This window comes from Ceratotherium simum, chromosome 1, assembly GCF_057802395.1.
Source record: "Ceratotherium simum simum isolate JZ-2026a chromosome 1, ASM5780239v1, whole genome shotgun sequence".
NCBI lineage: Eukaryota > Metazoa > Chordata > Mammalia > Perissodactyla > Rhinocerotidae > Ceratotherium > Ceratotherium simum.
In genome coordinates this window covers 71,382,924-71,406,580 of record NC_141900.1, presented here as the reverse complement: position 1 = coordinate 71,406,580, position 23,657 = coordinate 71,382,924, and the positions used below count along the sequence as shown (strand labels likewise).

Here is a 23,657-nt window from a genome sequence, read left to right as displayed (position 1 = left end):
TCCCATTTCAGGCCGATTACAGTTCCCGTTTTTGTTGTTTGATTTCAGCTGGGTCGCCCCTTGACAGTTACTCCTTTTAGGGTTGTGTATTAAGAAGCCAGGCTCTCTGACAAGCCTGCAGCGGCCAAATGTAATTATAACCTCTCAGAAGATTTAACAGAGAGAAAGCATTATGGATTTTACTAAGTCTTTATTTTCTATAATGTCCTGTCCTCCCGATTTGCTGCTTTTTAAAAAAAAATTGGGTACAGATCTAGTGATTTAGACGATATGTAGGTATCTGCTTATGTTCTAAATTCATTTCCCTGTAATTTAAAAAATGTAGAAAGCCTTTCCAGGGAGTCATAGTCAAGAGGATTTTTTTATTTTCCAACTTGTTCTAGGGATAGGACTTTGGAGTTCACTGAAAGGACTGTATGATTGAGTAAACGAAGTCCTTCCCATATTTTACATTAGCTTCCATTCTAGATTGTGACTGATTAGCAAGACAATAGTTTGTTCTGGACCCACCTTTGAGAAGGGTTTCCAGCCTTCCTTCTCTTCAAAGTGTAAGGGGAACCTTTGCTAGGCACTCTACTGTTAAGGAGTAGATGTTGGTGGTTGTTATTTTCCTCTCCTCACTCTCCCCTTTTTGGGGGTAGATTAACCCTTGTTAGGCAAAGACATTGCCTTTGCCGAACCAGTGAGGAACCAGAGGGTCCCCTTGTCACCGGATTTAACAATGCAGGAAGCCCAGACCCATCCAGGAACAGTGTCCCGCTTGGAGTCAATCCCAGATGTTGTTTTCTTCCAAGTGTTAAATTATACAGATTATGGAATGGGATTTATTTTTTTGATTTCTTTATGTGCCAGGTCACAGTTGGGGTGCTAGTATCGATTAGTTCTTCTCTCGCCTTTCTTTACAAGCTGTGGGCAGAGGGTTAAAACCCACTCTGGGATTTCCTGGAATGGCAAACCGGATATTATCAGTCAAGTGTTTTGGGCTGCAGCAGACACCTCGCTTTTGGGTGGTTGTGATTTGGTTGCAGAGTAGAGGGAGGTGGAAGGGTGAGCACATGTTTGGAAAAAGGAGGTTGAGTGAGATGAAAGGGGGGAGCACAGAGGGGTGTGTTGTACTCATTTATACAATATCACGTACACAGGAATGTTAATCATCTTTTATTACTTTTTGAGCATTTGGCTTATGGAATGCTTAGCTGTTTTTTAGAATCCATCTGTTAGGTGTGTGTGTGTTGTGAAAATTATATGGACTTTATTTCTCACCATGGAGAGCACTATTTGTAGCTACCTATGCTGCAAGTTGTTATTTTTTTTTAACCTTGGTTAGTGTGTGTGCTTTTCTCATCGAGTTTTTGTAAATACTACAGAAAAGATACTTTATGGGCCCAAATGTTTGGCTGATATCAGATATAGTAGTAGTTTGGTTTCCTCATTCTTTGAAATAAATCGGTCTTTGTAACTTTGGAATACCTGAAGTTTCAGTACAAATTGTATATTTCTACAATGATACTTCTTATCTACTATCAATTATGTATGAGATAATTATGTCTTTACATCTTTTTGTTTCAGTTTCAAGCCACATACTATAAACATGGGTAAAATTACTTAAATTTCATACCTATAGTAAGGTATATCAGAGATAGAAATTCCTTTTCAAACTTGATGTGTGGGCACTGTCTTCTTCATTTAATTGGTGAATGGTCTTAAACCATTACATACTTAGTCGTATACCTAAGTGTTCTGATTCTAGGGAATTAGAAAGGTATACTGATAAAACTATAGTCCAGAGGGGTAGGGAACTTTGTCTCTTTAAAACATGTTAGTAGGCACAATAATAGGCATATTTTATCTTGGGAGATTCTGCCTAGCTCTTGATCCTAGTCTAGACACTGCTGCCAGCTGTGTGACCTTAGGTAAATCACTTAACCTTTCTGGATCTCAGCCTCTGGATCAAATGATATCCAGGGTCCTGATTCTGTAGAGCTCTTCCAAACAAATGCATCCGTTGGTTAGAAAAACATCTTCACTTGTAGAGTTTATTATGAGAGGGACACTTTTGCTGTGACACATCCCACATAGCTCTTAAGCAAGATCAGAGGTAAGCAAAAGCTACCTGGCAAGCTGCCAGAACTGAGATTGGTTGCTTACTTTTTCGATCTGTTTGATTCTCTCTCCAGTAGGAACTCCATGGGCAGTGACTGCAGCATTCTTGATCGCCCCCTCACAGATGTCTTCACGATCTCTGTCTGCCTCCTGCTTGCCCTCATCTGTCATACTCCCTCCCCTCCCTTCAAGTGTCACAGAGAAAGTTAAGCCCATTGCGGATATGTTTCTGTGTTCCTTTGTTCGGTAGGCATTTATGCACAGCGTTCCCAGGTGAGCCGGTGAGTCTTCCTGAGTTGCAAGCTGCACCTCTCAACCTCGGCCAGATGTTTTACATGTGTGAGCCTGTTTAAGCTTAGAGGGAGAATATGGGCTGGATTGATCAGTGCAAAAAATCCATGAGCCTTACAAGAAACAAACCTCAGAACAAGCTGATCTGAAGGTCACGAGTGTCATTTAAAAATGAAGTCTTAGGGTATCACTGAGTCCTCACAAATATTCCTCTCCTCCATTTCTCTAGAAGTGGTTTTGGAACTCATCCAAGGAGGAATCCCATTCCTTTTTATTTATTTATTTTTTAAAGATTTTATTTATTTATTTATTTCCCCCCAAAGCCCCAGTAGATAGTTGTATGTCATAGCTGCACATCCTTCTAGTTGCTGTATGTGGGATGCGGCCTCAGCATGGCCGGAGAAGTGGTGCGTTGGTGCACGCTGGGGATCCCAACCCGGGCCACCAGCAGCGGAGCGCACACACTTGACCGCTAAGCCACAGGGCCGGCCCTATTTATTTATTTATTTATTTTTTAAATTTTTTGTGAGGAAGATGGGCCCTGAGCTAACATCTGCCAATCCTCTTTTTGCTGAGGAAGACTGGCCCTGGGCTAACATCCACGCCCATCTTCCTCCACTTTATATGGAATGCTGCCACAGCATGGCTTGACAGGCGATGCCTCGGTGCGCGCCCAGGATCCGAACTGGCCAACCCCCGGGCCGCCACAGCGGAGTGCGCACACTTAACCGCTTGCACCACCGGGCCCGCCCCAATCCCATTTCTTTTTAAAGGCCTGTCCATTTTAGGGGAAGAGGTACCTTCTCTTATGTCTATAGGATCTTTGGAATGTCCTGTCCTTCAGAAGAGTGCTTTAATGGCAGCTTGTGTGGAGAGCTATGAGCGAGTGTACCTTTCCTCTTAGCAGTTTTCATTTTCTTAGCTAGCAGCATCTTAAAATGTTTCCTATTTGTGATACCATGTGTCCAGATAACACATATAGCTAAATAATGATGTGCTGCCTGGAATTGTTTGTGGCCTTACGTTTCGAGCCTGACACAAGATTCTAAACTTTAAGTGGGAAGAAAAAGAGTGATTTATATCTCCAAGTAAAGTACCATTGAAGGGCTGTGCAGACAGCGGGATGGCAGCTGATGGTCTTGATCTGGCCTCCTGTGGGAATAGCCTATAAACATGTTTCCCTCTTTGGGTCATTCTCCTAAGCGATGATTCTTTCATGAGGCCCCCACAGTAACACAGAAATGCTGCCTTTCCTCTCTAGTCTTGGGGTTTTCCCAGAGGCTGTGTGGTAGGTACTACAAAGGAGATTATAAAAATTTCAAGAACCTTTAGGTTTTCCTGCCTCTAGCTCGCTTTAGGAGACTACATTTTTAGAATTATCTTTGATATAGTATGTCCAAGTTTCTAGCATAGTGACTTTATGCTGTGAGCATATATGGCAGAGAAACATTAAACTCTAAGAAAACTCAGCCAAAATGCTGTAACTGTAACATAATAATACAGTGTTTTATAGCTGAAAAACATGTTGTGAAATTATTTTATTTGAATCTACTCTCAGAATTAGAATCATAATGTCCATTTAAGAGATGAGGAAACAACTTCATAGAGGTTAAGTAACTTACTTTGGATCAGTGCCTTTTAATCTTGTTTGACTATCACCCATAATAGGAAATATATTTAATTTCCTGACTTAATATATATATAAACACCACCAGCATCACCCCACACACGTATAAGTAAAACAGTATTTGCCCGTAGTCTGTGTGGTGTTCTATTCTTTTTCATTAAAAAAAAAAAATGCTCATCACAAACTTGACTTAACAACTCATTAATGGGTCCTGACCCACAGTTTGAAAAGCACTGCTCTAGATACCACATTTGTGACATAGGAAGGACTAGAACTCAGACCTTGTTGCGTTTCTGCTTAAGTTCATTCATGACGTTATTTGTTTTTTTTTTAACAGTCAGATATTTGTGTTTATTTTGACTTAGAATTTAATAATCATACTTTTTTCCGTCAATGTAAATCAAAGTCTGTCTTTATATATAATATTTCTCATTAAAGATGGAACAAACATCCAAAGCCATCACATACAGTGTATAAGTGGTCTCTTTAAGTTCATGTGTGTCTTTCTACTAGGATCCTTTTGACAAGAACTGGGATCAACTGCATAATGACCAGTTTTGGATTCTTCTATATAATTTACTTTGGCAATGATCTCTGGCCACTATAACAGAAGAATAAATATAATGAATCTAATGAGGTATATTGACAATCATAGGATTACCACCCACCATTCTTTTCTACCTTTTTTCATGTTGCTGATCACTATTAGAAGAAACAAAGCAACTTGTTTTCTTAAAAAACTGAGCCGGTAAGCTTCTTTGGCCAAAGTATATATAATACTAAGGAATAAACAAGTAAAGTTCCCCAAGCCTGTTTTCATTTAAGCAATTTAAATTAGCTTAAGGAACAACTGTTTTACTCTCTGGCATTAAAAAAAAATGTGTGCTAAGATATCATTGGATACCTATTAAGTAAATAAGAATCACCAAAGCAAGTGTTAATGCCTTTTGGTGACAAAGTTGCAGTAAAACTGATATGCATTACCTTACTGGTTGTACTGAATATTAACATGATCCTTTTGGAAAATAATATATATGTATATAAAATAGCATTTGTGGCACACTTGCTATATGCCAAGCGTAGTTCTAGGAGCTTGCCATGTATTGTCATTTAATCCTCGTGACACTACCATGAGAGAAGATTCAATTATCACTCATATTTCACAGGAAACTGAGTCATAGAGAGGTTAAGTAACTTGTCTAAGGTCACACAGGAAATGTTGGCGCTAGGATTGGAACCCGAGAAGTCTTACCCAGAGCCTGCCCTGTTAGCCACTATGCTGTATTGCCTGATATGACAGGTGTTAGCAGGAGTTTGAATCGGTAATCCCACTTCTCAAAGTTTACATGAAAAAAAAAACCGATAGCAACAAAACGCTTTATGCACTGAGTTGTTCCTTGCTATGGATAACTATGCTGTGACTTCTAACAACTTGCTATGAATTCCATGTCTGTGAAACAACATAAATGCCAATACAGGAATAGTTTAATCATTTTTGGTTATCAGCACATCAGAGTATTATACAGTCATGAAATAAGATGATTTCATAAATAATGCTATTTCTAAAATATATTCCAGCTATCTAGTGTTAAGTGACAAAAGAAATCAGAATAAATATGGATTGTGATTGAAATTACCTAAAATGTGTAGTGTATAGAGAAGATGCAGTTAATGCACAGATGAGAATACTTCTTTTGTAGAAGATGGAGATTATCAGCAAATTCTTTTTTAAAAAATTCGTTTTGGTTGGAAATATGAGCAGTATTAAATTTTAAAGCAATCGTATTGTTGCTTGTGGAGGAGGGAGGGGTGGCATACAAATGAGTAAAGAGAGATTATTGCAGTAGATGAGGTGAGAGATACGTACCTGAACCAGGTTAGCAATCCTTGTATGGTGAAATGTGGCTGGATATGAGATATTGAGGAGATGAAAGCAACATGGCTTGGTAATTGGATGTGAGGAGTTAGGGAAAGAAAGAAGTTTAGGATGTCTTCCTGGTTTCTGGCTTGAACAACTGGGTAAACTGCTATTCAGCAGTTTTTTTTTGTAGGCGGGGCAGATTTATGGTGTAAGATTGAGTTTTGTTTGGCCACCTAGAGTCTGCCTTACCTGTCAAACGTTCACGTGGTGATGTTTAGTAGGAAGTCAGTCTGGAGCAAAAGAGAGAGGTTCTGGACTTAAGAGTGTGATTAGAAAGTCGTTCGGTTTATGTGTGATGACTAAAGTGATCGACTTAGATGAGACTTTATTAATTGTATTGACTTTGATTACGTAGTCTGCTTGTCCACTGTTAAAGTGACAGGCCCTCAATTTTTACAGAGCAGTCATCTTGTAGCACTTTATTAATATGGGTACAGGGGGCTGTAAAGTAAGAAATATTAGCTGTCCATGTAGAGTTGGTGGTAAACAAAATTTTATGGTCTTTTCTTGCTTCCCACTAGTGCATTGCCTGACTAAGACATTAGTTATTTCTGTTTCTGTGACAGTTCTCTCCCAAGCAAATATCTGAAGCCAGATTTTGCATGTTTGCGAGATTTTTCCAACAGCATGTTGAAAAACAGAATGCACAAATAATATTTCAATAAATAAGATTTATACATCCCTCAAACAGCATATAAGTATATACACACATACAAAAATGGGAAAATGCTCAGATATCCAAAGCAGTATATTTGTACATACAGATATTTTTTTGTGTGTGTGTGGTAAATATGTAATACCTCTTAGGAACCGCAAGGTCAAATTTAGAATTCAAAGTTATACCATTGCACTCCTGAAAAATATGTGATTTGAAGTAAGGGATTCTGGTTTAAGATGACATTAGACTCCCTTCCTTTAATGTAACCTGTCATAACTTCCCACTGAAATATCAATAAATGCACACAAAGAGGCAAACATTGCTAATATTAAAAATTGTCTGACAGAAAGCCTATTGCCAAAATTCGGGAGGAATTTCCCCAAGGGAGGCAGAGCTGGATTAAGAAAAACAATTGATGGTTTCTCTCTGCTTTCCTGCGTTAAGCAGGGCAGCTTCCGTGACTTCAGTGACCTGGGCAGGAAGACCCATTGCTCCTCCCCACCGTCATCAGCTTAGAGGCCAGGTCAATACATTCAACTTGAAATGTGTCCTTTTTTTTTTTTTTTTTTTTTTTTTTTTTTTAAAGATTTTATTTATTCAGTTTTTTTCCCCCCAAAGCCCCAGCAGACAGTTGTATGTCATAGGTTCACATCCTTCTAGTTGCTGTATGTGGGACTCGGCCTCACGTTGGACGGAGAAGTGGTGCCTCGGGGCGCTCCCGGGATCCGAACCCAGGCCGCCAGCATCAGAGCGCGCGCACCTAACCGCTAAGCCACGGAGCCGGCCCTGAAATGTGTCCTTTACTGCCTGAGACATCTATGGTCCTTCTCTTTCCACCCCATCTTTGTATTTCCATTGAGAGATGACCACTTCCAGAAACAACTGGGACAGGAAGATGGGTGGTTGGATGGGTGGAAAGGAGTCTACAGAGGATGTCACTTTGTCTTTGAGAAGGGTACTGTGATCTTCCTAAGAAAAGTGATTTCATGGGCGCCCTTGAAGTGCTGTAACAAAGCATGCTGGCTATTGTACTTTTGCTTGCAATCTGTTGGTGACTGAGAAGGAAGCGGTGGGATAAGAGATGATCTCATCTGAATTGCCAAAAACCATGGTACATGATACATGATGGCTTATAACTGAGAACTTAGCTTGGAGCTGTGCACATCAACCAGCCTTTGAAGGAAGACCTGTAAGTCGGACCAAACCCACACCTTTATTTTTAGCCCTGTCCACAGTACTGCAGGAAAGTTCAAGACCCATGTTTCACTGGTCAGTGATCGTATTTGCATTTCTGTGCAAGAAGGAAAGCAACTAAATCTGGAAATAGGCATCTGTTACTTCATAATGAACTAAAACGTGACTGTTGCTCAACTGGGGAGGAAGAGGGGAGAGCATGACATTCACAGGGGAGGCTTTGGGAAACTACCAATTACACATGTGTGTTTGTTCCCCACCCCTATTCACGTCCCCTGTGAGCTGTGCCGGAAAGAGAAAGTCGATGGGAGGGAGGTTGCCCGGAACCCTTCTGGATATGACACTTGCAAGTCTTCCTAGGTGAATTTGATAACCACTCCTCTTTCGTAAACCAACCCTTTTATTGTTTCGTTTATAGAGAGTATTAATTGGGTGTTAACCTAATCATGTCACCTGAAATCTTTAAGCAGAAATGTAGAGATTTGGTTCTATGTCTTTTTTTTCCTCTAAAAGGGAAGAATCCTGTCTGTTGCTGGTGACCAGAGGTGAACATTTTTGGGAACATGGGCGTGCATATAGGTGAGGCAACTAAAAATAGCCCCAACCCAGGTCCTGGATTAAACATTACTCTCTCTTCTAGAGAGAGGAGATAGCCTGTTGGCCTTTCTCCTGAGGTGTCCAAAGTTGGTTGAAGAGTCTGTGGAGCTTCCTTGATAGCAGCAGTCTTAGAGTTTAGCCGGGCTCTCGAAGAAACAGGAAAATCCAAAACATGAGTAGGCGGTTCTGTAGAGAACAAAGAGAGGACACATCTCTGAGGTTTCCTTCAGAAATATGGATGATAAACACAAACAGTAAGACAGGACTATTCCTACAAGATTATACACACGGTAAAAGTTTGCCCCTTCCTCAATTTGTTTTTTTTCAGGAGAATTATGTTTGTATTAATTGCACTTTACATTTCTTTTAATACTCCCATCCATAGTTTATAGAAATTGATTCAGAAGACCAAATATTGATGTTCTTGGCCCCAAGTTAGAAGAGGAAATATTATATATGAATTATGTAAAAATTATGGTAATGAGTTTTAAAATGGGAAAATACTTATGAGAAGTGAAGAATTGGCATACAAAATTATATGTTGAAGTGTTGTAACAAACAATTGTTATCACTGAGAGGGTGTGTTATTTTTTTTCAACTTTCTACTTTTCAATCATTTCCAAAATTAACATGAATTTCTTTTATAATCAGAAATAATTATATAAACTGTCTTGTAAGCTGAGCATTATTTCCTATACAGAGTTTCCTCTCAGGATTAGAGGTTAGACTGGTGGAAGTTGAGTCTGGAATGCCTGAATTTAATTTGTCATTTATGTCTAGGAAGCACTCTGTTCCAGAGTTTCAAAGTGACTTTCCTTGCTGTACCCGCTTGATTACTTTTGATGTCGCTGCCCTGTTCATTCTCCAGTAGCCACGGTGAAGCTGTTCTTTCAGATGGCCTTGGGGTATAAGTCTTTGAAAAAGAGCCCAAATCCTTTGAAAAAGAGCTTCAGACGAATTCACCTAAGATAAAAATGCTGTTCTCTCCATGAAGTGTTCGTTTAGAAGATGGGTGTTGGTGTCACTGCTCACTTTTCATTGTTCTATAAACTCTGTCCTGTGAGAGTGTGGGCCCTGGGATAATTTATGCAGGAGAAATTTTTCAACATAGAGTCAACAACTTGAAGAGGCTTTATTTAGCAATTATGAGGTGTAATTGCTTATTCATGGGTGTTACGGACTAAATGTGTCCCTCCCAAATTCATATGTTGAAGCTCTAATCCCCAGCATGGCTGCATTTGGAGTAAAGAGGTAATTAAGGTTAAATGAGGTCATAAGGGTGAGGCCCTGATTGGATAAGATTAGTGTTCTTGCAAGAAGAGGCCCTAGAGAGCTTCCTTGCTCTCTCCACACACATGCACCTAAAAAAGGCTCTGTGAGGACACAGTGAGTCCCAGCCATCTACAAGCCAGGAAGAGGACTCTCACCAGAAATAAATCGATCCTGCAGGACCTTGGTCTTGGATTCCTAGCCTCCAGAACTGTGAAAAAATAAATTACTGTTGTTTAAGCCACCCAGTCTATGGTATTTTGTTATGGTAACCCAAGCTGACTAATACAATGGATTAGAACAGTTTTAGGCACTGTAGGAAGAGGGATAAAGAAAATAGAAGCAGAATCCTGGACCTCAGCATAATAGATGTAATCAGTGTGGGCCCCTTCCGTGGTCTGAGGTCTGCCTCCCATGGCCCACCCTCAGAAGCCTGACTGACACTTAATTAATGACTGCCAGTTAATGAGTCAGACTGTTCGATGATGATTATCTACTAATTACTCCAAGCATATTTTTTTATTTCAAAAATGGCATTTTTTGCAAAGTTACTCACATTGTCTTAAGTCATCAAATCACTTTGGGTGCCTTCAAAGCAACCAACAGAAGTAGGGTCTTGAAATGCTTCATTTCTCCCTGCTATAATTACTTATAAAAAAACCTGGAGTGACAGATTTGACCATCTAGGTTAGCACTGAAAACAGGTAGATGAATTTTTTTGTGTGTGTGAGGAAGATTAGCCCTGAGCTAATGTCTGTTGCAAATCCTCCTCTTTTTCTTTTTGCTGAGGAAGATTGGCCCTGGGCTAACATCGGTGCCCATCTTCCTCTACTTTATATGAGACGCCGCCACAGCATGGCTTGATAAGTGATGTGTCAGTCCACGCCCGGGGTTCTGAACTTTCGAACCCCTGGCTGCCAAAGCGGAGCACGGGAACTTAACTGCTACACCACTGGGCGGGCCCCTAGGTGAATTTTTATTATGTGGAAATTTGGTTGGAGACATCACTTTGGTGTACTTTGTTTTTGAAAGGCCTGGGTATAGAATGCCAGGTCCTTGAGGAGAATAAAGCAATATTTGGGGATTTTTTTTTCCATTTTCTATCCTTAAATGTGAGTTTCCTGATAGCAAGTAGTACATCCCTCTAAGAGTTTACTTGCTCCATGTTTTTGTTTTTCTTAGTGGTAAGTATGAAGGCATATCCTGTGACACATTAAATGGAAAAACTGATATTGGGTGATTATTTATTGGGTATGCCTACTATGTATAAGGCCTTTTGCCAGCTTGAGGTGGGGCATACAAAGAGGTGCAGAACTGGATCCATGCACAAGTGAAGAAGCTAGAAATCTTTCGTAGTTTTATTTAATTTACACTGCATTTTTTTTCAAGGTAAGTGTTGTCTATTTTTTTAAAAAAAATATTCATTTAGTAAGGCAGTGCATAAACGTATCACAGAGAAATCAGTGTGAAGGTTAAGACAGATATTTCCTCTCAAGCTTTAAAATGAAGATAAGGACTTGGGATGGTGACATTCACTTGTGAGCCTGAGGAAACAGCCCTGAAGAGGGAGTGTCTCATATCCTGGAAAAATCAGAGCTTGTACAAAAGAATAGAAGTTTCATTTTAAGATACTCCCCATAGAAGTGAGTCACCAGCTGCTGAGACCGTCCAGTATAAACACCTGAGTGGAGTTATACTTTAAATAGCTGGAAAACCTTCTTCCTCTTCCTACTGGGCAATATCCGCCACCCCTCTCTCTCATGTCCCCCCATGACTCATTCCTGTCACCTGACTAATGTGAAGTGTCTTAGACAATAGTTTGTCTTTTTTGTGGTTTCCTTCTAAGATTGGGCAGAGGAAGAAAGATCCAGTATTTATTATTCTCCTTCAAGAGATTTTTGGAGCAGTAAATAAAAATCATAGTATATGTTGAAATCATAGAAAACTAAGAATGGGCAGGCCGAAGAGAAGCTAACTTGAAGGTGAATGCTTACAGGGCTAGACCTGTGTGCCTGGCCCCGTGCACACACACTGAAGCCTTAGAGTAAACCTAGAGAGGGTGAGTGATTTGTTCAAGGTGATGCCGGTAGTAAGTGGCAGAGCTGAGAATCAGAGACACTGTTCAAACCTGTGGCTCTGTCATGGTACCACAGTCCTACATGCACATGAGCCTACAGCCAGAATCTGGAGGCCTAAGCCCCTGGCTTTGGGGTTCCATGGACAGTGGTGAAGAAATTGCTCATCATAGTTTACTTTTTAAATAAGATGGTGGTATTAATACTAGTAATATGTGAAATAAGTACCCACATTGTTTTTTTGCTCCAGCATTAGTCTCTGGTGGGCATGGTCAGCCCCCTTGTGTGCTGCCTGCCCCTGGGTGGAGGATATGGAGCCCATTGGTGCTGGAAGGGCCACTAGGTGGGTCAGGAGATGGATAGGTGCCAGGGGTTTGGAAAAAACAGGGGAATGAGAGCTAAGGATCAAACAGTGCTTCGTGACCAGAGGGAATAAAAGTATGCTTCTGTGAGTGAGGATGGACCTTAGCCAAGTCTGACCAGAAAGAGGGAGCAACCCTGAAGTAAAATCCAAGTTCTCAGTGACGGGGGATTAGAAGGAGGAGAGCTAGAAGGGAGGGAGGGTCAGCATTAATTGGAGGAGCATGGAAACCCTGATCTCTGAGGCTTGTGGTCCTGATGTTGGAAGCTCTTGCTTTGCATGAACCTGGGGATCTCACTCTGCCCCATCCATGCTCAGGGAAGCTTTGTCCTGCTGGGAAAAGGAGCTGGTGCTGTAATCAGTCTTGGTGTGCTGGATAGGTACTTCTTGTCTGAATTCCTGCAGTAGCCTTCTAATTTGTCCGCTACCTATAGTCTCTTCTCTCTCTAGTACACGCTTTGCATTTAAACCACAAGTGATTTTTTATAAGGCAAATTTGTTGATGTGATTCATCTGGAAAAACAAAAACAATACCCATAATGTTTCCTTTGTAGTCAGGATAGAGTCCACAGTCATTCATATTATACAACGCCCTTCCTAAATTGGCCCCTGTTTGCAATCCAGTCCCGTGTTGGCCATTTCTTCCTCCTGTACCCTGTGTTCTGTCCTAGGGAACCACTTACAGTTTTTCAGAGGTGCCATGCTGCTTCTGTACTCTAGGAATTTCTAACACTTGCTGGAACTCTGCCTGGCTTGACCATACTCCTTCCTCTTCTTTACCTGGAAAACCTAACTGCAGCGTCTCTTCTCTAAGAGGTTCCATTTCTGACTCCTCCTGGCAGAAATGAAAACTGCGTTCCATATCTGCGCCTGCAGCTGCCTCTCTCAGGCCCTTGTTACTGCTGTTTGAACTGCCTGCCTTTGCTACAGGCTCGTGAAGCCCTTGAAACCAGCGATGCTGTGCTGTTCAGCTTTGATTTCCCTGGAGAGTAACAGAGAGCTAACTTTTAGTAGGCTCAGTAAGTGGTAAATCAATGAATGAATGGTGACTGAGTTGGTTCAGGCTGCTATAACAAAATACCACAGACTAGGTAGCTTCTAAACAACAGAAATTTATTTCTGACAGTTCTAGAGGTTGTGAGTCCAAGATCAGAGTGCCAGCATGGTCAAGTTCTGGTGAAGGCCTTCTTCTAGGTTGCAGACTTCTCACCGTGTCCTCACATGGAGGAAGGGGTTAGAGAGCTCGGTAGGTCTCTTTTTATACAAGCCTTAATCCCATTCTTGAGGGCTGTACCCTCATGACCCAAGCACATCCCACAGGCCTCACCTCCTAACACCTTCACATTGGGCATCAGGATTTCAGCATATGAATTTAGGGGAGACACAAACATTCAGACCATTGCCACAGGTTCCTTGGATGAGGGAGAAAACTCTAAGCTCAGTGTGTTGTAGTTATTTGTTATGTGCCAGGTTGTCCAGACTGTGTAAGCCAGACTGGCTGGGGCAAGCCCTCCATATCCTATATAGTGTGGACCCAAGGGAAGACAAATATTTGCCAGAGAAGTGACAGAATATGTCAAAAGTATGTGAAATTACCTACATAAATTCTGAAACATACAGCATGGGTCTGTTTGTTCTGTGACCGTATAAAATTGGCATTAAAAAATCCAGATAGAGAATAAAAACAAGAAAGTTATGAGTGCTATTTCAGGAAGAAACTGACTGTTAACCACTAAACTCTATGAAGACAGGACTGGATTTTTTTTCTATTATATTCTCTGCTCTTAGCATAATATTTGCTACATAATAAATTATAATTTGTAATAAACTTATAAAAAATAAATTCTATTTGAGTCAGTGTGGGCAGGTCTAAATTTTTAATCGAGTATTTATAAGTGAAGTCTCCACAGCAGCATGTAGCTATCAGACGCTATTTAAATGCCAGAAGATGCTCAAGCACATCTGTTTGTCACATACTCTGGCCACCGTGTAATGGTCAATTGTAGAAAATCTGGCTAATGCTGTATCTTAGTCATTTTTAGTGCTTCCTGCAAGTTTGGGTGCTTTTCCAACTGTTTAATGATTCAACTTTGCAACATAAGGTTCCTACCCCTGCTTTTTCAGAAGAAGAGTATTCTAAGAGTGCAGGGCAAGCTGTTATCAAAAGACAAAAGCAAAACTGCTACCAAAAATGCAGTTAGCCATTGGCAAGAAACAGCATTTTCACTCTACGGTGCAACCAAAACAAAGTATAGAGAGAGATGGCATGCTGAAGAGAGAGACTATAGTTGTCATTTATAGCTTCCTGTTTTTTATTTTTGTTTTCATGAGAACAGCCTTTTTCATTAGAACATTTTATTAGAAGCCATCTGTCATGCCTCATGTGTGGTATTATAGGTTGTGCTCTGCACAAGGTGGCTGGATTTGGGAATGTCTCCGCTGGGAGGAAGGGATGCTCTCTTTCTAATTTGCACAGTGGTGTAATACGGACTAATAGGAACCTTGATCATTGTTCTCACTGACTAACTTGATACTGAGTAGATAAAAATTTGAAAATATAAAATAAATTTATTAGGATAAAATGCTGCTTTTGTTAATTTTATATGTTGAAGTTCTATGTAAGAGTTCATTAGAAAAACAAAAAAAAAAGAAAACTTTACTATAAAAACCGGTTTGAAAACCACTGACATGGCAGAATGCTTTAAAATGAGACTAAAGGATTGCAGGTAATTTTCTGTTATGACAAGCTTTGAAATTCCTGTCCGCATTCTCATGACGAGCTGACATCTTTCTGTTTTAAGTGGAGGTGGAGAAATCTTTTGGTTTGGGGATATGAATTGTCATGGAATTATTGCATTTTTCAGAGCGCATATGCCATGTGGCACAGTTTGTACCGTTTATATTGATGAAATAAAGCTATTCATGTCTGAAATAACCAGTTGTTTGATGCCATCATACTATAAAGTACCTATCTGGAAGGGTTAATATGAGTTTATCTTATGAAAGTAAGAACCTAAGATTCTAATTTTGGTTCTTTAATAATAACTGTATGAAAACCTTTATCTCTTAGGGCCTCTCTGTAAAATGAGAGAGTTGGATGATGTGATATCCAAGTTTCCTTGAAATTCTAAAGTTTATTGTAAGTTAGAGATTTCCTTGGGCACTCTGACTAGATGTCAGTGGAACTGTTTGGAATATTCTGTATCTGAAGTGTTTTGGTTTGTGTTTAGGTAACTGAAGGTGAAGTGTGTGAGAGATTTGCTCTTTGTGGTGGTCTCTTCTGCCAGACAGTTTACTGCATTTGCAGCTTTATGTGTTATCTTGAAGGTCTTGGGCAATTCCCTATAAAATTTGGTTCTGGGAATTTTGATAAGTGTTTGATAAATATCATATAACACCACTCTATTCCCTAAGTCTTCCTATCCCTCATAAGGCGTTGCCAGGGTTATTAGCATATTTAAATGAATAACTCAACTCCATTATCTATTTTTGAGTCAGATTGTACTAATTCAAAGAAAACGAATTGGTTAAAGGGGTCAGATTTGGAAATAATTTATTATTTCTGAAAGGCTTCTTTTCTTTCTTAGTTGTGAAAAAAGAGCACAGGGATGGAAATACAATATTACCCTTACTTGTCAAAAGGAAAAGAATCATCTTAGATCTCATTCCACATCCAAATTATAGCCCTCACAGACTGCACTGTGCCAGACTGGTCAGATTCCACCGACTGGTTACGATTACTTCCCTAATTGGAAAAAATTAGGACTATTAATCATTGTGACACAAGGCAAAATGTCATCGTGGCATGACAATCTTATTTTCCACCTGAGAAATGGTGGCTTCTGTGAGCAAAACCAAACCCTCCTTTCCCCACTCTCCCTTCTCATTTTATTTCTGGTTGAAGCTCTCCAGAGTAGATCACACAAAGACTCGCAAAAAGCAGAGGGCACAGAAACAGAGGAAGAAAGCTTTCCTTCGTTTTTATTCTACAGAAACAGCTGTGAAAGTGAAAATGGGATGTGGGGAGAAGACGTCCCAAACCAAGAGAACGTGGTTATTGCAGAGACATTAAAAATTATTTGCATGTAGGGAATTGATTGAGATAAAGTCTTTTTAGGCATGGGGACATCAAAATGACTGAACTCTGAATTTTCATTTTGCTCCTCCTGGATTTGCCTAGAAGGGAAATATTTTAAGCAATTGGCCAGGATTTTCTTATGAGGATAATAATTTTCTAACTATAGAAGTAATTATGGGGTTGTAACACATGCATTATTTTGGTATCGAGTTTTGTAATTTCTTAGTGTTTTGGCATACTTTAAATTTATTTGGGCACTTGCACATTTTAAGCAGGATTTAAAAGAAAAAGGTAACTGACAAATGCTACTCTATCTCATGGTTGGCTTTTAAAAATATTTGTTTTTTTTTAAGCATCAGTATGCTTATCAGTATGCTTATCAGTATACTGATGCTCTAAGCATCAGTATTAACTACTTTGTAAAAAAACAAACAAATATAAGTGTGTGTACAAAAATGTGTAATTAAGGACCCCCTTCGCCTCCCCTTACCATCTATTTCTTTTTGATAGTCATGGCATTTTTGCTGGATAACTTTTGTTTCTCTAATATAAGCAATTTCTTTTATATGTCCCTGAAATTCTGTCATCGTCCAGAGTTCTTGCAGCACTCCGAGGAGGGTACTGACATTTTTTGAGTTTTTAATACTTCCAAAAAGGAAAAAAATTATGACATTTTTGGTGAACATTAGGTCCAAATCTTGCAGGTTTTCTGTGTGTCTCGTGAAGAACAATGGAAGGATTCTTGCGTTTACATTTCTACCTTAGTAATAATGTTTCTTCGACGTCAGATTGTTAATGCAGCCATATTTTGTGATGACTTGGACTGTTATAAGCAGTACTTTGCTTTTATAATAATAGTGAATATTTACTGAACTCTTATGTATCAGGCACCATGCCAAGGTCGTGCACGCATCATTTCATTTAGTGCTCATGACAACTGCGTGATGTGGGTACTATTCTTATCTCAGTTTTACAAATGAGAAACCGAGGCACAGAAATGTTACAGAACTTGCCCAGGCTCTCAAGGCTAAGGAGTTGTGGAGCTGTGATTTGCTGTCACTTTCCAAAGCTCAATGCCTTCCATTATGTTATAGTGTCTCCCCAGTCACGTCTTTGCTGCTCATTTGTTTTGTTTTGGGTTGGCGGTGGTAGTGTGGGACTTGGGGCTGTCTGTTACCCTAAGTTAAGCTATTGACATTATTGACAAAGTCCATAGATCTTATTGTAGCACATATTTCTTCTTTTGAAACCAGGCAAGTGCACTAGGATGAAGGGATATAAGGTGGCTACTGACACAGAGCCAAGGCTAATGCATGGACAGCCTGTGATTTTGAAACCTCTGCATTCGATTTCGCCCTTGACCATCTTCTCCCTGTTGAGAGCCCCCAGGATGTGCGAGAGAGGTTCTCTAGCCCAGCCCATCACTGCTGCCGGGCTCATCAGAAGGGAGTGGGGGCCGAGACTCAGCCAAGCAGGGAGTGCTTCCAGAAGCCTGAGGTTGGAGCATCCCTAAGTGTGCAGCTGTGATGGCCCCTCCACCAGTGACCCCTTCCACAGCTGCAGCCAGTGGTGGCAGGTACCTTCCCAGCTTGTGGTAGTTATCATTTGTCAGGTGATGTATAAAACACTGGATTCCACTTAGGAAAGGCAGTTGAGGACTATTCACTCATAATGTGGGAAAGGCAAGTTATGAGAATAGAATTCATGACAGTAGAGACTTGCCAGGCCTTTATAGGGGGGGTCTGTAACAATACCACAGAGAGCTAACGATAACATCATCGTGTAAGGTAAGTGTTGTGGTCGGCTGAGTGCATCTTTAATTTCAAGTGACTTTTACCGCAGATAGCTCACTTCGGATGACCCATGTTCTGATCCCTTGTGAAGTCATCAGGCCTGATAGAATATGACTTGAATGCTTAAATCATAACTGTGTATAGAATAGTAACACCCGTTCCGTTGATATGGAGCTTTTAACTGTTCACAATGCTTTCTCACTTGTCCTGTTTGATTCTTTTAGCCTCTTAGAAGGTAGATAGGAGGGGGTTGTTCCTATTTTAATGATAAGATGGTTAAGGCACAGCAAATGAAGCAACCAGTTGAATGCAAATAAAATGTGCCAGGTCAAGACAGCCCAGCTCTGCTGCTGTCTCAGTTTGTTTCTCTGTATATTTATTTTGCACAACTGCAGAACTTGAACTGTCTGTCACATGCTTTGTGCATGCACAAGTAGTGGACCATACCTGATCTTGATTGGTGGTCACCATCTTTAGACAAGAACGCCAGTGTGCAGCCTGTACTTCATTGCTGCGTTCCCCAGACCAACCTCAGCCTCTATGCTGCTGGTGCTGTGTGTACTGGCTACTCTGTTGTTCAGTATTACTGGTGTCCTATGGATTCTTTATCATTTTTATAGCCCATGTCAGTTTTTTTTTAAGTGTGGAAAGTGTCCTAAGCTTTAGTTTCCTGCTCTGTAAACAGGGATAATAAAGCCTGCCTTGCTTATTCACAGTGTAATTATCATGGTCAGGTGAGATCATTCTTGTGAAGCCATGTAAATTATAAAGGGCTTTACTAGATGACCTTGAGTTCAAGATGGAAGTCCATACTAGTTAGAATAATGGGTCATGATACCATCCAAAACTCCTCTCAAAACCCTCTGCAAGCCCCATGGGGAAGAATGGGGGTCACACAGGTGTTTGTGAAGGAGCAGAAAGACTTCTAAAGCCTTTTGGGAAAGACCTGGCTCCCATTTCTGGGAGCCAGTGTCCAAGGCATATGACCATCGGAACAGGGACCCACTGTCAGGAAGGAGCCACCAGCTGATCTCCAGGGAACCGGGTGTTTAGGAGGCGGGTCAGTGCCATGTTGCCTGGGACTAGCCAAAAGAAAGACAGTAGCTTGTACCTTTTGTTCAGAAAGAAAAAATGAAAGACAAGTTGGAGCATTTGCTTTATTAAACCTCAAATTAGTTAGGGTTAGCCAAAATACTAGTGTTTCCTATAGAACGCTCCTATATGAGGGTGTGGTAGAGACTACAGCGCACTGTGAAGAAATTGCCTAGAGCAGCACCCACAGGAAGTGCCCACTGATCATGCAGTGGGGAGGGAGGGTGGGAGGGTTTGGGAAAACCTGACCCTGCCCAGGTGTAATAGCAAGTGGTGGTCACCTGTGCAACTACATCTGTGTAATATTCCCTGATTTATGAGTTCCTCCTTTGTGCCAGGCACTGTGCTGGGTGTTGGGTCAACATTGGGGAGGATGGAGTTTTTGGATATCAGGAAGTTTAGAAATTCACTCCTCCATTAAATATGTGTTAGGTATATGCATTAGGCATGTGCAATGTGCTGTAGCTACGGAGATGAACAGTGAATTCCAAGGAGCTCAAACCTACGTGGAGAGGAAGGGGAGGGATCACTGACTGTGGTTTTGGGAGAGGCAGGTATGCAGAGAGGAAGGGCCCCTTATATTTGGGCAGGCAAGAGTGTCCTGGAGAAGGTGATAATCTGAATAGAATTAAGAATGAATTGTAGGGGCCGGCCCAGTGGCGTAGTGGTTGAGTTTGCACGCTCCGCTTCGGTGGTGTGGGGTTTGCGGGTTTGGATCCTGGGTGTGGTCTTGCACACCGCTCATCAAGGCATGCTGTGGCTGCATCCCATAGACAAAGTAGAGGAAGATTGGCACAGATGTTAGCTCAGGACTGATCTTCCTTGCCAAAAAAAGAGAATGAATTGTAGGAGTTAGCTAGGTGGAAGAAATGGGGGAGAACTCCCATTACTATACTCCCATTATACTATAAAGAAATAGTATAAGTAAAGGCAGGTAAGCCTAAAGGTGTTTGTGGAATGGCTGGGGAGCTGCACATAGATGACGCCTATAAAAATTGTCATCATCATGATACTGCTACATATAGCTGACACATTACCTTATTCCAGTTTAGATCCGTGGCTTTCAACCTGGCTGAACCACCCACCCTTCACCTCTACTCCCATGGGTGTTTGGAAATGTGTTGTTTTTGATTGGGAATAGAGTGATTGGGAAGCCCTAGTGGCATTCATTGGACAGGGCCAGGAATGCAACATGCCTTCAGAAGGAAGGAATCTCCCATCCCAAATGCACATTGCATCCTCTTTACAAAACCTTGGTAGACATAATCCCATGAGATAACAAGGCAGTGACCATGCCTACTGTTTTCAACTAAGACCTGAAAGCCAAGGTTGCACAGCTTGTAGGCCATCACTAGGGCCTGGAATGCTTTTTTCCATTAATATCTTGTTTGAAATTTCTTTTGCTCTTTCTGGTTTCCATATTTTATTGCTATTTTGCCTTATAAAATTGTAGATAACACCTTATGTTGATAGTATCTTTGTTAAGAGGAAACACTTAATTCTCCTCCTGGTCCCAAGTGAAGGAACTGCATTAAAGAAACAGTCTGCTCTTTCTCTGCCCCTTCTCTCCCTTCCTTCTTTCCTCTGTTGATTGGCAATTGGCTGGCTAGTTTGAGAGAGAATATTTGGCTGGCCTGGCTCAGTCCCTCCTTTCCATTAGGATTTGCCCTCTGCAGAGAGTCTGCCTTCTGATTTGTAAGGTTAGTTAGTGGTGGTGCAGGAGGCCTGCATGTTTGTGATCTAAACTCAATATAGGGGAGCATTAGCTGGGTCCTGTGTACAGTGATGTGGTTTGTGTACTGCACAAAGGGAGTAAGTGGCGGCTGGAAGCCAGCCAGAGATCCTCTGGACTCAGCCAGCTGTGCTGGGACCCAAGCAGTTCCTTTTGCTCATTTGAACAAGGGTATTGTGTAGTCCAGTGGCCACCCTGTTGCACAACTCCAGAGGGCACCATTGTGTCCAGTGTCTACTGTTCTAGGGCTTGTAAGCTCTGCCTTGGTAATGAGCCAAATGTCTACACACCCAACTATGTCCTCCTCTGTGGAGTTGATTGGTGGTAAAGCTGACGTTTTGATCCTGGTCGGTTTGACCTGCTTCCTCTCTCTCTCCAGGATGAAGGGGTGTTGTTTATTATTTTATCTGGTCCTTTAGATTCCTTAGTGAGATGAGGCTTTGGGGCTCTGTGAGCTCTAAATTTTGTCTCTCTCACACACACAGTTAATACATGCTTGTGATTAAAAGTTCAAACAGTAGATAAAAATGTAGAGTATGAAGCTGAAGTCTTCCTTCACCTCCTTAGCCTACTCTCCTTTTCATAAATTATCATTTGCTAATGCTTTGGGGTGGAACCTCTCAGATCCTTTTCTATTCTTTGGTGTGTATATTTTTTAAAATGTGATCACGTTATTTATGTTCTGCAACTTTTTAAAGAATATCTTTCCATACAGGTACATTATAAATCTAGCTGTCTTTTAAAAATGAATATATTTTAAAATTTATTTATTTGAAAAATTATCTGTAATAATAATAACCATAATACTTAAATTTGAGGCTTACTGTGTGCCTGCATTATTCTAAGCCCTTTGCATGCATCACAACAACCCTATGGGATATGTACTGTTAGTACCATTTTTTAGCTCGAGAAACCGAGGCACAGAGGTCAGATAACTGAAGGGCAAGGATGTAAAATTGGTGTTTGAAGCTGAGTGGCATGGCTCCAGAATGCACACTCTTAAATATACTTGACAGCATATGGTATAAAATTCAAAAGGTGCAAAAAGTTAGTGATATGGTGACAATTGAGGTTCTTGGCTCTGGTCCTCAAATTCTCATCTCAGGATCAGCCATCTGTCAGCTCATTGTGAGCCCTGTGGGTACATACGCCCAGGCTCCACTGCAGACCTATTAACACAGAATGCTTAGAAGGCTGTACATGCACATAAATTTTTTTTCTTTATACCAGTGAGATACATCTATTGTCCCATCCATTTCAACTCTGTAATACTTCCTACTACCCTTTTTTCCTTTTTTTTTAGGCCCTGGAAACCACCATTCTACTCTATGCTCTATGTGTTTGAATATTTTAGATTCCACATATAAATGAAATCACGCAGTATTTTTCTTGCTGTGTCTGGCTTATTTCACTTAGCGTAATGTCTTCTACATCCATCTATATTGTTAGAAATGGCAGGATTTCCTTCTTTTTAAAGGCTGAACAGTATTCCATTGTATGTAAATACCACATTTTCTTCATCTGTTCATCCTTCAACGTATATTTAGGTTGTTTCCATATCTTGGCTATTGTGAATAATTACACTCTTTAATAGTGGCATACTACTCCACAGTAGGAATGTATCATAATTTATTTGAACACCTCTCTTTATAATTTCCAGTATCATGCTGTTCTAAACAATGCTGCCTCAAAGATGTCTGCGTTCATATTACATGCAGTTATGTGTACTTGTGTAATTACAGATGTGTGAATATCACTTTAGAAAATATTCTTGGAAGGATAATTCCTGGGTCAAAAGGGATGTACATTTAAACTTTTTATAGATCTTGACAAATGATTTTCTCAAAAGTCTGTACCATTTTATACTCCCATCAGCATACTTGTCTCTTCAGTCCTTTGCCAACATTGGATAGTATCTCTCATATTTTATTAGTCTACAAAGTGATGTCACTGCACCAAATGAGCAAAATCAGCAACATTTGAAGTTAGTTATCTTTTAGTTTATCCAGTCTTGCCAGGATTCACTTGCTCAAGAAGAAAAGTTATGTGCAAGTTATGCAGCTATTCCTCGTTTTTCTAAGAAATATCTTCCGCTCTTTTTCCTTTATTTATTTTTATTATTTATTTATTTATTTATTCTTTCTTTTTCATTTAAAATGCAGCTATCATGTGCCATTTTTATCTACTTCAGGAGACCAACCTCCACCGTGTCACCAACCTGGGGATGCTTCCTAGAGGGGCAAACAGTTATTGACTTGAGAGTCTGTACCTACTGCCCTCTAAGACATAAACCAGTCTGCCTTGCCAGCCTTCCCCCCTGAGGCGGTGAAGCAGTGCATAGCCACAAAGCCCAGGTAGCACCATGGGGACCCCAGCTGCTCCAAAAAAGGATGCCATCATTGGGACAGTGCCTCACACAAACTGACAAAAAGCTTATGCCGTCATCATGGAATTGAGAAAGCTCTGTAAGTGACTCTGGACTTGTGGCTTTTATTGTCAGCACCATTCTTCTCTGAGAATTTTCTAAGGAAAAGCCCCAGATTTTGAGTGCTTTGGCTCCACAGAATCAACTCACACCTACTTTCAAGCCTAGAGGAGCAGAATTTCCTTCTGATTTGCCTGGCAGATCGCAGATTGTGTTGTGTGGGCCTGTGGGGTAAAAGGTGGTTTGTGGAAGGAGGAGGGGATTTTTGTGTATCAGGGAGTGCCGTGCCTCCATTTTCTGGACGTCTCTGGGCCTCTGAGTGCTTGTTGGTGGTTTGGGAGGGGAAGGTTCTCTAGAAGGTTTTGCAGCCGCCAGGGAGTTCTGAGTTGAGGTGTGCGGGCTCCTTCCTTACTGTGCTCCCCTGCTGCCCAGCCTTGGGCT

General features: G+C 40.8%; 1 protein-coding gene across 1 annotated transcript in view; it reads left to right on the top strand.

Annotated features, from left to right (window-relative positions):
* The window catches only part of DOCK4 (dedicator of cytokinesis 4), a 447,327-nt gene that overhangs the window by 1,280 nt on the left and 422,390 nt on the right, over positions 1–23,657 (top strand). The window lies entirely within an intron of this gene.